Genomic DNA, 14,392 nt, shown 5'->3' with positions numbered 1-14,392 from the left:
AAAGGAATCTGAGTGGTTGTACATTATTAGAACCATTCAGAAGCTTTAAATTGGCTGGAATATGTGGAAACCATTCAGAAGGAAGATACAGCTCTTTGAAAAGGATTAGTTAGCTGTTGCCTGGATCAGTGGGCCCGTGGACCTTGAGGAGCCCAGGGACTGCATTCCGGGGTCCTTCCCAGTACCCCTTTGGACAGTGTCGTTCGGGGACGCCTGACTTCGCTGAGCTTTGTGGAGAGAGAGGCTTGCTGTGTATCGGGCATCGGAGGGGACTGCTGATGGGTTGCCGACGCAAATTGCTTTTGTCTGTCATTGTTTGTCTTGTTACTATGCATAGTTGTGTTTTTGTTAAGTCAATAAAGCTTTCTTACCTTTCTACCCCTGACCATACTCTCAATCCTGAACCCTCTGCAGGCGGCTGGGACACTCCTGCCTAGCTGTTGTGCTTCGTGCACCTGCTCGCTGCCCCTTCGCCCCACCTGCCATAGCCATTTCCCACCTTACCTGACCACCACTGCCACTGGTCCTCTCCACCCTTCCACCTGCCACTCCAGCACCGCATGGTTCCCAGCTGCAGCCCTGGGACCACAGGAGCCAGCCCAACCCGACCCCTGAAGACTAGGGTGATCACCTGTGGTCTTCCTCTGCCTGCCCCACGCAACCCCCCCCCCGCTTATCTGAATTTCATTCTCCAGCTCAGGGAGGCAGGGACAGCCCTACAGTCCCTAGCCAGAAGCCTCTGCTAGGCAGAAGCTTCCAGCTAAGTCTGGGGCAGGGCCAGTCGGGCTTTGCTTCTGTAGTTGCTTGGTCCTGCTGGTGGCTTCCCCTGAGTCCTACTGCCCCTGGTTCCTCTCATCTTTGACAGCAGCCAGGGGCAGATGAATATTCATTTTCTAATTTTTTTATTTTTTTTTTAGGGGCCCCATGGGCTGGATAGAATGGTCTGGCGGGTTGGATCTGGCCTGTGGGCTGTATTTTGCCCGCCCCTGGTCTAGGATCACCTGGGCATATTTTACCTAATAGCTTTCCCTAGTTTTTTAGGAAGCAAAGCAATAGTAGTACCCTCCATTTCTGCTGGTCTTTTCTTGTGGCACACTATTGTTTTTGGAGGCTTGTGTCCTTTGTTTTAAGCAGTGGCAATAGTTTTGTAGCTTTTGGTGTGCAGCAGGGCCTGGAGTTGATGTTCTCCTGGATACTTTTGAGCTTACTATCACTTGTGCGGGATACTGAGAGACAAGCCATCTCTCCCAGTCCTATGTCCCTAATTACTTAATTAACTGAGCTCCCTACCAGTGAGACCTACCTATGTGCCCCCTGCATATTTTATACAGGCGTTAATATTCTGAATGCTTGTAAAGCACTTGGAGAGCCATAGCTGAAATATATATTTCATGAACAAATTGTTTCAGTATTATATATCCTTTCTGATGCTCCAGTAGATTTTCTGTCACAGGGAAAATGTTAGAAGCAAACCATATTTATTTTATAAAAGCCGCTTAAAAATATCTCAACTTCTAAATGTTGAAAATTCTGTAGTTAAAACATTTTCCTTTAGTCTAGCTGCTCCCCTGTCTGGTGTCTCCCGACCTACCTTTATTAAGACTGAATTCTGCAGTGTTCCGTTGGAAGTTATCAGGATGGCACATGTGCTTGTCAAGTTGACAGTCTTATGCTGTCAACACCAACTCATTTTGATTCTGTAAATGATTGGAATTAATTTTATAAATATTTAATTTCATTTGTGCACGAGCTCCTCTAAATTTACATTTGGCTGTTTTGGTAGTTTGCAGGACTCATTTTGCAGGATGAAAAGTGTTTGTCCTCACTGCGAACAAGATAATCTAGCCACGAGTTCCTGAAGGGTACCACTAATCAACAGCATTGCCACATCTGCCAAGAAGAAAGAAAACCTGTACCTGCTTTATTTTTGTAGTAAGCTCCTTTGATATATTTATCTCTATTCTTCTTCTTTTCTTAACTCATTGTCACAGGAATTTACACCTACAGCAGCTGATACAGTGCTTTAATTCATTTTTCCCATCTCTCTCCATACTTTGATCTCTAATCCTCTTCCTTTTTATAATTCCTGGTCCTAATCTGATATGGCTGTAAGTGGCAATCTGTTTTTCACTTCTAATAGAATCCCTGTTTATCACTTACTGGTTAACTTTCAGAGATTTTTCTTAAAGTGCAGCGAAGGTCAAGACTTTCTCCTGAACATGGATCAAAATATGAATCCAAGAGTTCATCTATCTTGTTGTATCCCATGAGACTAGACTGCATATATAAACAAATTATGAGATCATTTACAGGACTACATGTGTTTGCTGCCAGTAATGTAGGAGATTTCTAGGGGCAAGCATCAGGAATGCTTAAACTTTCAGTTGACATTTTATCTTCCCTAAATATATATTTAAAAAAAAATCTAATTAATATGTTGGGGTCCCATCCCCCCCCACCCCCACCCACTCACACACATTGTGGTTCAAGGCTAACATTTTAGCAACGGTTGCTATAGAGTAGTTAACTATATTACAAACAGCAACAGCTGAAAGACAAGTATGGTGCTCTGTTTTCAGTATAAGGATGGATGTTAGCCAGCAATCAACAGCCACAGAAAATAACTAGCTACATAAAGACTTTTGGAGAGTACTGGCCTGCATTGTAGTTTTATTTAGAATGGTTTTCTGAGCTTTTAGTCGATTTTGTTAGCATAATTTGTTATAATTTTGCATTTAATCCTTTTATTAAAAGGAACACCATCAGCATGTTCAAGGCCCCAAAATATACCTTTTTTCAGGCAGGAAAAATATGAAACTTTCACATGTCATGAATACAAACAATTATGCAGCAGGATTTGATTAATTTATTTATTTTTGAGGCAGCATTTCTGTATTTTCAGTTGAAAACTTGGGTGTTGTTTATATTCCACAAACTATGAGATTCTAAAAAACCACATACTGTAATTAAACAAAACCAAGATGACTTTTTGAATTTAAGATGACCCTACTAATAATTAGATTCTATACATGGAAGATTATAAACTTTTAAAAATAATTTTTCATGTATAGAAATTAAATAATGGAAGCTCATTTTAAATTTGCTCCCTCCTCCCCTACCACTCCCTGCTGTGGTGAGGAAAGCAGTGGTGGGAGGCAGGAGGACTGCCCCATGCTTCCCTTTGCCATGTGCCCCCCTGCTACCTGCCCCTCTGTACCTGTGCCTGCCCCTTGCCTCCCATGTCTGTGCCTGACCCCAATTCTCTGCTTCCCCCAACTCCTGCAGCTTGTTCTCTCACTGTGATGGCCAGAACCAAAGAAATTAATTAACAATAAATATGTGCTTCTTGGAGGCATTTGGAATTTTTGTCTAGTATAAAGCTTGTGTTTTTGTAACTGCAAATGTAACTTGTAACTGTTCGTGGAATTGACTAGGCCTCAAAGACAAAGCTATAGCTTTGAAATTAGCTACCTAATGGTTCTTTCTTGCTCAGAATTTAGCCTTGATAATGATAAAAACTGGATTCAACTGCCTAGCTTACCCAGCACATTCCAGGAAAGCACATCTCAAAGAAGCATAGTCAGAGACTTCTAAAGGGGTTGGATTTAGGCAGAGTAATGCTATCTTCAAAGCTGATGATGCTGCGTTGTAATTTGCTTATTGAATAAACCCAAGTTTGGGTAGTAGCCTTATTATAATAATTTTAACACCTTTTAATCCCATAGGGTAACCAGCTATAAAACAAAATTATAAATAGCCCTAAAACCAGCAAATTAACATAAAACTAAGTATAAAAAGCGCATGCGTCAAATAACCAACAGGAAGGAGAGAACAAAACAGTAATTGCTATTCCAAGCCCAAACTCCGGACTCCCGGTGTAAATAAAAATCAAATCCTAATCAAAAAATCTTCCCCAGTAATCCCTCAAACAGCAACAGTTGGGAACACCTAACTGCTAAAATCACCTGGCGCGCACCTAGCATTAAGAGACTATCAATAAGTTACCAACCCATGTCTGTCTATTTATTGTTTTAAACAGCCAGTAGCTAATACCCTCAGTGCCCTGCTAGCCTGTAACAAATTAATCTATTTATCTATTATTATTATTATCTATTATTATTTACTATTAGCTCTTTAATACTGCATTATCTACTTATTGCATTTATCTTTCTATTAACTGTTTTATATATATATATAAGCCATAATAAATTTACCATTACTTTACTCCCAACTCTACCTCTTCAATCCCAAACCAAACAGCCAAGTAGCTAAATTAATATACTCACAGTGCCCAATTGGCCTATAACATCCTACCCTTTGCCTGCCCCCCACTCACATTTGTGTCTCCCCTCCCCTTACCACATATAGTATCTGTACTTCTCTGGACAGTCATCTGCATCATTAGCCCCAGCCCAACTAAGGGGAAGCAGTAACACCTCCTGTCTGGGCTGGGTCAGGGATGGAGGGACAGAGCTGGAGCAGAAATTAAGGGGAGAAGCGTAGAGTAGGGGTTGCAGAGGCAGGGGCCTGGGGAGGGGCTGGCACAAGCATGGGGGTAATTAATGAACTGCAAGTTCCCCCTTCTCCCCTGTGCTTGCCTAGGCTGGATGCCCCCGCTTCTGCCAAATGAACCATTCTAGCCCAGGGCAGGGATCAGCTCCAGTCTGGCTTCAGCCCTGAGCCAGGGGCCAAAGCCAGAGCTGAGCTGCTACCTGCCCCGAACCAATTCTAAAATCCAAGACTAGGCTTTTTTTTATCCCTATGTTATGCTGATTTTTTGGGGATGGGGGGGAGGGACCTCATCTTGGATTTGAGTAAATGTGGTAACTTAAATGCTTTTTAGGAGTCTGTCAATGTCTGGTTAACAATTACCTATGAAAATTATAGTACACAAATTTAGAAAAGATTTGTGAGTTTATAACTCATGTGTGCATGCACACACATATGCTTATACATATAACCAGCGTAAGTATACAAACTCAATAATAAAGCTATTAAAAATATAAAATTAAGATATTTATCTTCATAATCATGCGATGCACAGAAGTGAATTTCAACAGCGACATGTGTTATGTGTCAATGAGCGCAATTACATTCAGTGCAGCAATCTGTTTTAGCCCTTTTGTTTTCTAGTACTGTAGAATTCCAAAATTATCAAGTACAGATATAGGTAAAGTTAATTAATTTAAAAGTCTGTTTGAGACCATGGGGCAATTTGGAACACTGCTAGTTGAAATAACATTGGTAACTAGTATTTCTACTTCCTGATACAAGACGTAACTCACTGCAAACTGAAATTCCATTCCTTAACAACGGAAGATTGGACACCCTTTTTAGAATTGTTTTGTTCCTATATTTGCTACAGAGAACCTGATGACTCCAATTTCTTTATTTTTTGTCAGTACCAGCATAATTATTGGGGTATATGGTCAGTATTACTGACAGCCAAATATCTGGAGCCTAGACTTATTTAATGAGAAACATTTTAAATACTGTAATTTCTTGCATACCACATTCTGCCAAATAAGACACGGGCCTTAGGCAGAATGAAGAAGAAAGGATTTTTTTCCCCCCCAGGGTTATGGCTATATAGAGCAGGGACAGAGACTAATGTGAAACTTTCTCATGCTCCATTTTGTGTTTAACCAAAAGCTAAAACCTTGGCTGTTGCTGAAGACTGGTCTCCATGAGTGGCTCTAAGATTTTGAGAGAGGCTGAAATAGGAGAAAGACCAGACTTAGCTAAAAGTCAGAAAAAAATTGCCAGAAGAAAGTAGAGGTGCACCATTTTTCCATATTGTATCGGCACCAATTTAGGGAAACTTGACATTATTGGCAATTGGCTTTTTTTGGCTGATGTGGCCAATAATGTCACTGCTAAATGCTGCATGCATGCATGCAGCCGCAACAGGCGTGTGGCCAGGAGTTCAGTCTGGCGGCTTGGAGAGCAGTGCCAGGCTGGTAAGTCTATGGTGGGGAAAGGGGTGGGGGAGGGGCAGATTGAGGCCTCTGAGGGAGGGAGTGGGTCTGGGGCAGGTGCTGCCCAGCCAGGGTGGGGTGCAGGATGGAGCTGTGACTTGTGCAAGGGGGAGGGGTGGCCCCCGCTGCTGTGTGCCTCTGGGGGGCAGACATATGAGGCATATGCCCCCCAGATCTGTGTGCAGGGTGAGGGTTGGTGGCTGCTGCATGCTTGGGGCCAGCACTGGGCTCTTCCTGGCCGGGGCGGGGTGTGGGCTGGACTGGGCATGGGCTGCGCTCAGGGTGGGCAGTGGTGGCTCTGGGAAGGGGGCTATAGGGCGGGCTACAGCCACCCCAAAATTCACCGTAGCCCCCTTACCAGAGACTCAGTTGCCCTCCCCGCCCACCTGGAGCACAGCCCTTGCCCAGGCCCCCCCTCCACCAGGAAGAGCCCAGCCCTGAACATACAGTGGCAGCCTGTCTTTGCTCCATGCACAGATCTGGGGGGTACATGGCCCCATGCCTCCTCTGGGGGTGCGCGCAGTGGTGGGAGCCTTCCCCTCACCTTCTGGACAGGCTGTGGCTCTGTCCTGTGCCCCACCCAACCCTGGCTGGGCAGCACCTGCCCCTGCCCCACTCACCGTGGGGGGCCTCTATCTCTTTTCCCCACCCCTCCACAGAATTACCAGCCTGATGCTGCTCTCTAAGCAGCTGGGCTGCATATTGGCAATTGGATTGATACTGGCCTATATAGCTCGTTAATTATAGGCCCAAAAAATCTTTATCAGTGCACCCCTAGAAAAAAGTTAGCTTGGCTGCTGGAACATCAAGATAATTATAAAGGAGAAATAATTGTTTATACCTTTGGAATGGAGAACAATGAGCACTCAAGTCAATTGGCTCCCTCTGCTGCCCAAATAGAAATGTCACTACTACTTTGAGCAGGAATCAGAGTTGGAGCAGGTATTAAAACAGGTTGCTTCTGTTCCAGCATGAAAATAACTTTTCTGGCTTAAAACGCTCACCCCAAATTTGGGGGGCTGATTTTTTTTTGGGGGGGGAAGGTATGTATGGTATGCGAGTAAATATGGTAACTTCCCAGAATGTTTTGGTAACATGTACATTTTCAGAATAACTGTGCTATAGAAAATTTTAAAAAACATTTTACGTTCTTCAAGAATTCACACTTCCAGCCATGTGTCTTTCTTACTTTCTAACCCAGGGGCAGGCAATTATTTTGGGCAGAGGGCTACTTACTGAGTTTTGGCAAGCCATCGTGGACCACATGACAGGCAGCCCAGGGCAGTCGACTACTAATTTTCTAAATTTTTTAGGGGCCCTATGGGCCGGATAGAATGGCCTGGTGGGCTGCATCTGGCCCTTGGGCTGCATTTTGCCTACCCCTGTTCTAACCAGTGCCGTTATTTCTAGCTGTCTCAAGCTGAATCAGTAACACGCTGTAAGTCATCCTTTTGAAGGCATTCAAGATGTGATGGCGATTTCGGTAGTGTAAGAATCTGAAAAGATTTTGTCATTTGCTACTTCTATTTTATTCAAAGTAATTTTGATTTTGTAACATGATCATTATTTTTTTTTTCATATAACAACAGTACTTAAAGGATGCCAACAAGGCCTCATTGTCCTGGGTGCTGTACCAGCAGTTAGCAGGAAGTCAATTGCTTTTATTTAAAAAAAATAAAAAATGTATTGGCTAGGTTATTGACAAATAAATGGTTAAAATGGGCATTCAAGATGGGGAAAGTATCAGCAGATTGAGAATGTTCTGCCTTGTAAGCAACAGTTTTGGCTCCCCACCCAGCTAGTTGCATAGTGGCTGCTAGAAATGGGATGAAAAACTCAGAGGAAATGCAGAACTTCCTGGGTTATTAAAGCTATAGGTTTTAGGGGTATACAAAGCAGGCCATATTCAATTTTTGAATTTGGATTTGGCCCAGTTTGGGGGACAGCGATTCAATTTGTTGATTCAAATCACTGTCCCAATTCAATTCAGCCAAATCTGAACCTGAAGATTCGGTAACGGTATGTAGAAAAAACATTTAAAGCTGTGTCTATGGCCGAGTCATTGAATCTTTTGAATCTCTCTGAATTGATTTGGAGGGTTCCAATTTGATTCAGAGAGATTAAAGTGTCCTGATTCAGTTTGGATTTGGAGATTCAGCTGTTGAATCAAATCAGTGACCGAAGCTTTACACAGCCCTAATACTTCTCAACTTGTTGAGCTAAACTTATACATTGAAATATAAACTTGAGGCAGTACCTCAATTAACTTTTTTCCTCTGAGCTCTGTATGATTTCAACTGAAACTGTAGACACTTTGTGCCTTTATAAATCAGACCACTGCCTTTGACTAAATGAGGACTTTTCTGGGGAAAAATGGCTTATTGGTAAATAGCTTCCTGTGGTTTGGAAGGGATGTTTTATTCTTTACTTCCTTTTTTTCAAAGGTTATGGTGTTGTTTTATACCTTGAAAGGGCTGCTGTCTTCTATCTTGGACACAGCTATGTTTTAGCAGTAAATTAAAGGTTTTCTGTATATAGTTCATAGAGCTTTTTTGGCTGAATGATGTTATTTAAAATGTCAGTCGCTTATTATTTTGCTATATAAAAGATGTGTTGGAGATGTGTTAATTTATCCTCTTTCATAGTCTTTTAGCAATGGGAAGGGCTGATGCTCACCTGTTCAAATATCTCCAGAGTTGCATGTAAAGAATACCTATCTATAACGGATGAATCAGTGGCAGTGTAAATAAAAACCTTTTAGCAGGTCTTGAGCCAGCCAGTGTTTGTACATGTTTCATATTACAGGCCCAAGTGTTAACCACAGACCACTATCCCACAAGAGAGGAACCATGAGTCATGGTCATTAAACACTAATTTCTCAGCGAATCACAGCTTCAGAAACACTTGTGTTAAATAGTACTATGGTGATTCAACCAGAACAACATGTTCAGTCATCCCCAGCATTTCTTTTCTCCACTGCTGCTCTGTAGCTGTAAATTTAGTTCTAATGTGCTGAGAAAACTTGATTAAATGTACAATTACAGTTCTTTTAGGTGGTTAAGAACTCTTTCAGTATTTCTGTCTTTTGTGCATCTTGCCTCTTGAATCTTAAAAAAAAAAAAAAGGATTTAAATTTAATGGGAACATTTTAAAGTGTTGCTGGTTGGGATTTTCAAGAGTACCGAAAACTCTGAATACTTTTTCAGGCTTAATCCCAGTTGAAATGAATGATAATTAAGTACCTAACTATCTTTTGAGAGTCTGTAGCTATGGGACTTCAAGGATAGAATCAAATGGGCAATGGTTTTTCTAGCTTAAGAAAATTTTTGAGACTTCTGAATTTATATTAGAAACACTTCTGATGAAACAAAGACCTTTTTGAAGTTATGAGGAAGACATCCATCCCTGGGGTAATGGCACTCTTTTAAATGTGGGACACCAGGTTCAAGTCCATTTATCCAAATTGGGCAGAATGGGGACTAGAAGTTATCTATTGCATCACAAGTCCCTATGTGGACTCAGTCCTAAGTGTAAAAGTCCTGCTGATATTAAAGGACATAGTTAACACTAGTAGACCAAGAATGTAATCTAACATAGTGGTCTTTTAGCTTGCAAGATCCACACATTACTTCATTTTTTTTGGCACCTTTTCATAACAAATAGTGGTATTTCTTAAAATTTATATTGACACTTTAATTGACTGAAGGTTTAAAACGTATCCAGATAAATGCATAATTCTTACCTGTAGAGGGAAACATTTGCTTAAGAGGAAAGTTTTTCTCTACCTTATCTTTGCTGAATATTCTGTGTTATGATGTACAGATCTCTGGCAATTTATCACTGATGGAAGATAAATTTGATATCCAGCTTCATTAAATTGTTTTCTTCAGGTATCTCCTAAAATAATGAGTTTTTATCATCATCTTTAGCAAAGCAAAGGACATACTGGGGCTTTGTGTATCCATGCATGTGCATGTCTGTATGTAAGGGTATACAAACTGCCTACAAAATAATGACCTTAAAATTCCCAAGTTATTTTCATTGGCTATAGGAGACAAATTGTTGAGTCCTGGCTATAGTTATCCTGGGACAAATGGTACCATTGTTCATTTGAGCGTCTGTATCTAAGATAAAACCCAACAGCACATTCCTGGTTGTCAGTCAACAGTTTTTTTTTTTCTACAGTATCATTTGTGATGTAATGCCACTCTGTCCAAGCTGAAACATCTGACTCAGAACCCTAATTAGAGATGACACACAAACTATGTTATGCCTGTTTTTAATAAGCACCCCACTGCAGTCTTTATATGCGTAAAAGCTGTTTGTTTAATTATAACCACTGGATACTTTTCTATTGATACCTATCCAAACTTACACATGTAAATTCCTCCATCTTTGCTACTATACACACCCTAGTTTCCTTTATATATGTAATTGTAGAGGTCCAAGGATTAAATATTCTGTCAGAAGGCACAGTTTTAGTTGCTTCTCATTTACTTTAATATGATGAATGGTATATGAAATTGGAAGTCAGTGTTCTGTGGACAGTGCTGCTAAAGAACCAAGCCCACAATGTCAGCAACAACCAGGATTTGAACAGAAATTACGGATCCATGATGTTCATAGTCTTCACTGATTTCATCATTTACCTTACTGCTCACTGAACTTGGCAAGGTGCCTCAAGAATGTTTATAGTATTTTTAAATTCTTTTTTTTTTTTGAGGGATGGCAAATGATTTATGAATAGGAAAACTAATACATCTCATGATCTATTGTTTTGGTCTGAACAATATTCAACCTCTAAAGTAACAAGCAAATGCTAATTCATTATTTAAAACAAGATGGTGCTTGGGAAGAAATCTTTATTTTCTAATTATCTTCTTGCAAGGTTAACAGTTGCCTGTATCCTGGTGGGGTGGCAAGCCCATCAGCTGTTGAGCTTTCATTTCTAGATCTAGGTATTGGCTTCAACTCCTGTAAAATTATTCTTCTTGAGGGATTTGGCTGTTGAGCTAACTTCTGTTCACTAGGTGAATTTAGGGAGTTTTTATGCACTTTTTTGCTGTCTTTTCTAATACTTTTTTCCAGATTGTTCAAATGCTGTGTCTACTACTAATCTTGGACCTAGGAAGTGGAGTAGGGTGGGATTTATTCTTCCTAAATGGCAGGGTTGCTAACCCAAGACACTTTTTATTTTTATTTTTACAGACAATCTAAAAACTTTTTACTGGCAGCCAATTTTTTTAAATGACATATGATTTACATAATGTAAATGTAACCCTTCTGCTAGGCCATGGACAAATTTGAATCCTGAGTTGAGTTCAAATGTAGAGGTTTAACACCAACCGTCATAAAAAAAAAGAAAAAGTCTGCTTGTCAGTAAAACATTTGCAGATTATCAGTTAAGAAAAAAATCTTGGGCTGGCAACCCTGTTTGACTGCAACAATGGTTTTACGCTGTGCTGCCTCACTTCAACGCCAGCCTTACCCCTACCAGCTCCACCTTCTGTCCCAAAATGCACCTCTAAAGAAAGGACTGCCTTCCCACCAGCAACACATGGGAGGAGGTGGGGGTGAAGAGACTCTGGGAGTTCCTTTGGGCTACAAAGCTATGACAGAGCTCCATGCAGGGTACTGTGATCCAGCACAGACACCAGGTGCTGCTGCTTTGTTTTCAGTTTCAGTGTTCAACTCCAGCCTTTTTGACAAGGGATCTTCAGTCAGATGCAGGATGCTTCATAGTTTTACAGATGGCTCACATTTTTATGGACTTTACAGACGGGTGTTTTTAGCCCGAGAGGTTTTGTGTGTGTGTGGGTGGGGGGGGGGGGGGGGGGGTTTCAGGCACTTGGAAACCCTGGCAGTCACTTGCACCTTAAAATCTGCATTGTATGAAGGGGTTGCATGTTATAACTTGGTTTTTATTTGCAACTTAACTGAAATGGGTACCAGTTATTAAGTAACAAATGACTTTCTTATTGTGATTGCCAATGTACTGGACCATTGGTTTTCAAACTGGGGTAGGTGCACCAAAACTGGCGTATGCAGCACATTGCCAAGGGTAAATACTTAAATTTGTATAATGGCAGTGATGCTTCTAATTGGTCAGTGCATGGTAAGTAATGGCATTGACTTGCATTGACATTAGTGTCAGCACTCTTGTGCTCTAGGACCACTTAAACAAGACCTCCTTCCCCTAAGAACAAGTGTACACTTTTCAACTTCTACTTTATGTTAATTTTTTTTCAGGCCAATATAGGTGCTTGATTACAAGTTAAATATATTGGGTGAAATTGTTGTATTTGAAGTCAATGGGAGTCTTGCATTTATTTCAGGGGGGCTGAGGTTTTACCCTATGTAACTAACTGCTGTAAGGGAATATATTTAGCAATGATTTAAGGTCTTGCTAGACTATACCTCATAGTTCAGCAGATAGTTCTCAACTATTTCACATTAGGTAGTTCATTGCTTTTTCAAATGCACAACCAGCACCTTGTGTTCCTATTCCATATAGCAATTGGCAATTAGCTCCTATTGCATTAGTAGCTAATAATTACCAAGTACAAAATGGCATGACAGCATACCTTGCTTCAATTTTTAGCAACAGTGTAATAAACTACTGAGCATTTGCTCATGTGCAGGGCCTAAGGTTTATTTTAAAATATACCATTCCTTAAAATTTCAGCCCAGGTTTTATTTTTCTATACAGCCTTTGCTTTTCCTATAGATGATTCACAGCAAACTGACTAATTTTGCATATGTTGAGACCTATTAGGTACTTGATAAAATTGGGTGACATGTTATTTTGTTTTGTTTAGTTTTTTTAAAAAAGAATCATCAATATTCAAACTACTGAGCATCGTTAATAGTGAAATTGTGAAATTCATTCATGGACCAGCATATTTCATCCTGCTTCATTTCTTTGTGTAGATCCCTTGTAGAGAGGTTGAAATTCACCCTCAAAACAATGTAGAGTGTTATTTAATGCTTTGGCAAAAGGGGTAATCTAAATACGGTGTAGTTGGGCCCCTTGTTTTCACAGCTCGACCAATGCCACATACCCTGTTAGTGTACGCTACCTTCTCGGGATGCTCGTCTGCCATGACTGAATGGTGTTAATGTAGAAGTCTATCCCAGAGAAGAAAACCAGCTCTGCTATCAGGCCTCTCTTCCTATTAGTCCAAAATAATCAACTGTGGCCTGGAGTGAGGTCTCATAGGTCTGTAACAGGGGCTCCTCCAATCCCTACAGCCCCACCACAGTTCTTTGGGCTGATTTTTAAGGGTGCCTGCTGTTAAGGATTAACAGACAGGAGATAAACACAGTTTCTTTCCTGTTTGACTTCCTGGAATTCCCTGCAGTCATAAAAATAAAGAAATATGGGCAGGTGTGCCCCTCACCCCCTGCCACCACTGCTCTCCAGTGTAGGATTTTTTCCTTCATCACTCCCTGTGTCCTTTTACATTCTCCTCCGCATATTCCCCGCCTACTGGCATCAGCTTCTGGTCTGCAGCTGAGGCTCATCTGTCCTATATTAAGGTGAAGCACCTGGGCTGAGGTGGGATCCGGTGTTTCTTCCTCAGAGGGCATAAACTGTTTAGGGTTCCTGGCCCAGCTTCAGCGTTCCCAAATAGGGCTTTTCCCTCTAGGGAACTCTGTTTTCCCGGGGGACCCTTTAAGGGGTGGGACTGCATCTATGCTGGCTGCTGCACTGACCCGAGTGTCCCTGCTGCCCATATCTTCACTTCTGGGCCTGCTCACACCTCAGCCTGGGGAAACTCCTGAGGTAAGGGGTTTATTCCCACTGTGGCTCCAGACCTACCTCGGGGATTCCTGGGAGTGCTGCGTTGGGACTGACTCTCGCCCTGCTCCAGCTGCCACTGTGGCTCATCCCGTCACTATCGAGGCATCTTGCCTCCCAGATGCTGAGGGGAAGGGATCAAGTGGGGATTTCCTCCCCCCAACTCCTCTGCTCTCCTATATAGAGTCTTGTGGGCTGAAAAAGATCTTCAGCAGAGAGGCAGTTAAGAAGCTTATTTCAAAAATGAATTTTTTTTTTGGAAGAAGTTTTGGAAGAGTTGTGAACTATCTGCTGAACTGTGTTGGCAATATGAGCAAATTTGAGACATTTTCACCTCTAAAACTGGTTACTCTATCTTAGGGTAGAGGCATGTTGGTCAGACGTATGACATTAACTGTACCTGCTCTGTGGATAGCAACATTTTTTCATAGAACGTCAGAGATCACCTTAGTCAAGTGGGTACCAAGCTTTTGGCAGGCATGCCAGAAATTAACCCTGCGCTCTCTGTGAGTGCCATTCCAATAACTATCCCCTGCCCATTCTTAGATGTTTGGGTCGGAAGGGACCTCAGTAGATCATAGAGTCCAACTTCCTGCCTTGGGCAGGAAAGAGT

This window comes from Alligator sinensis, unplaced genomic scaffold (assembly GCF_000455745.1).
Source record: "Alligator sinensis unplaced genomic scaffold, ASM45574v1 scaffold528_1, whole genome shotgun sequence".
NCBI classification, from domain to species: domain Eukaryota; kingdom Metazoa; phylum Chordata; order Crocodylia; family Alligatoridae; genus Alligator; species Alligator sinensis.
This window is presented reverse-complemented; position numbering follows the sequence as displayed.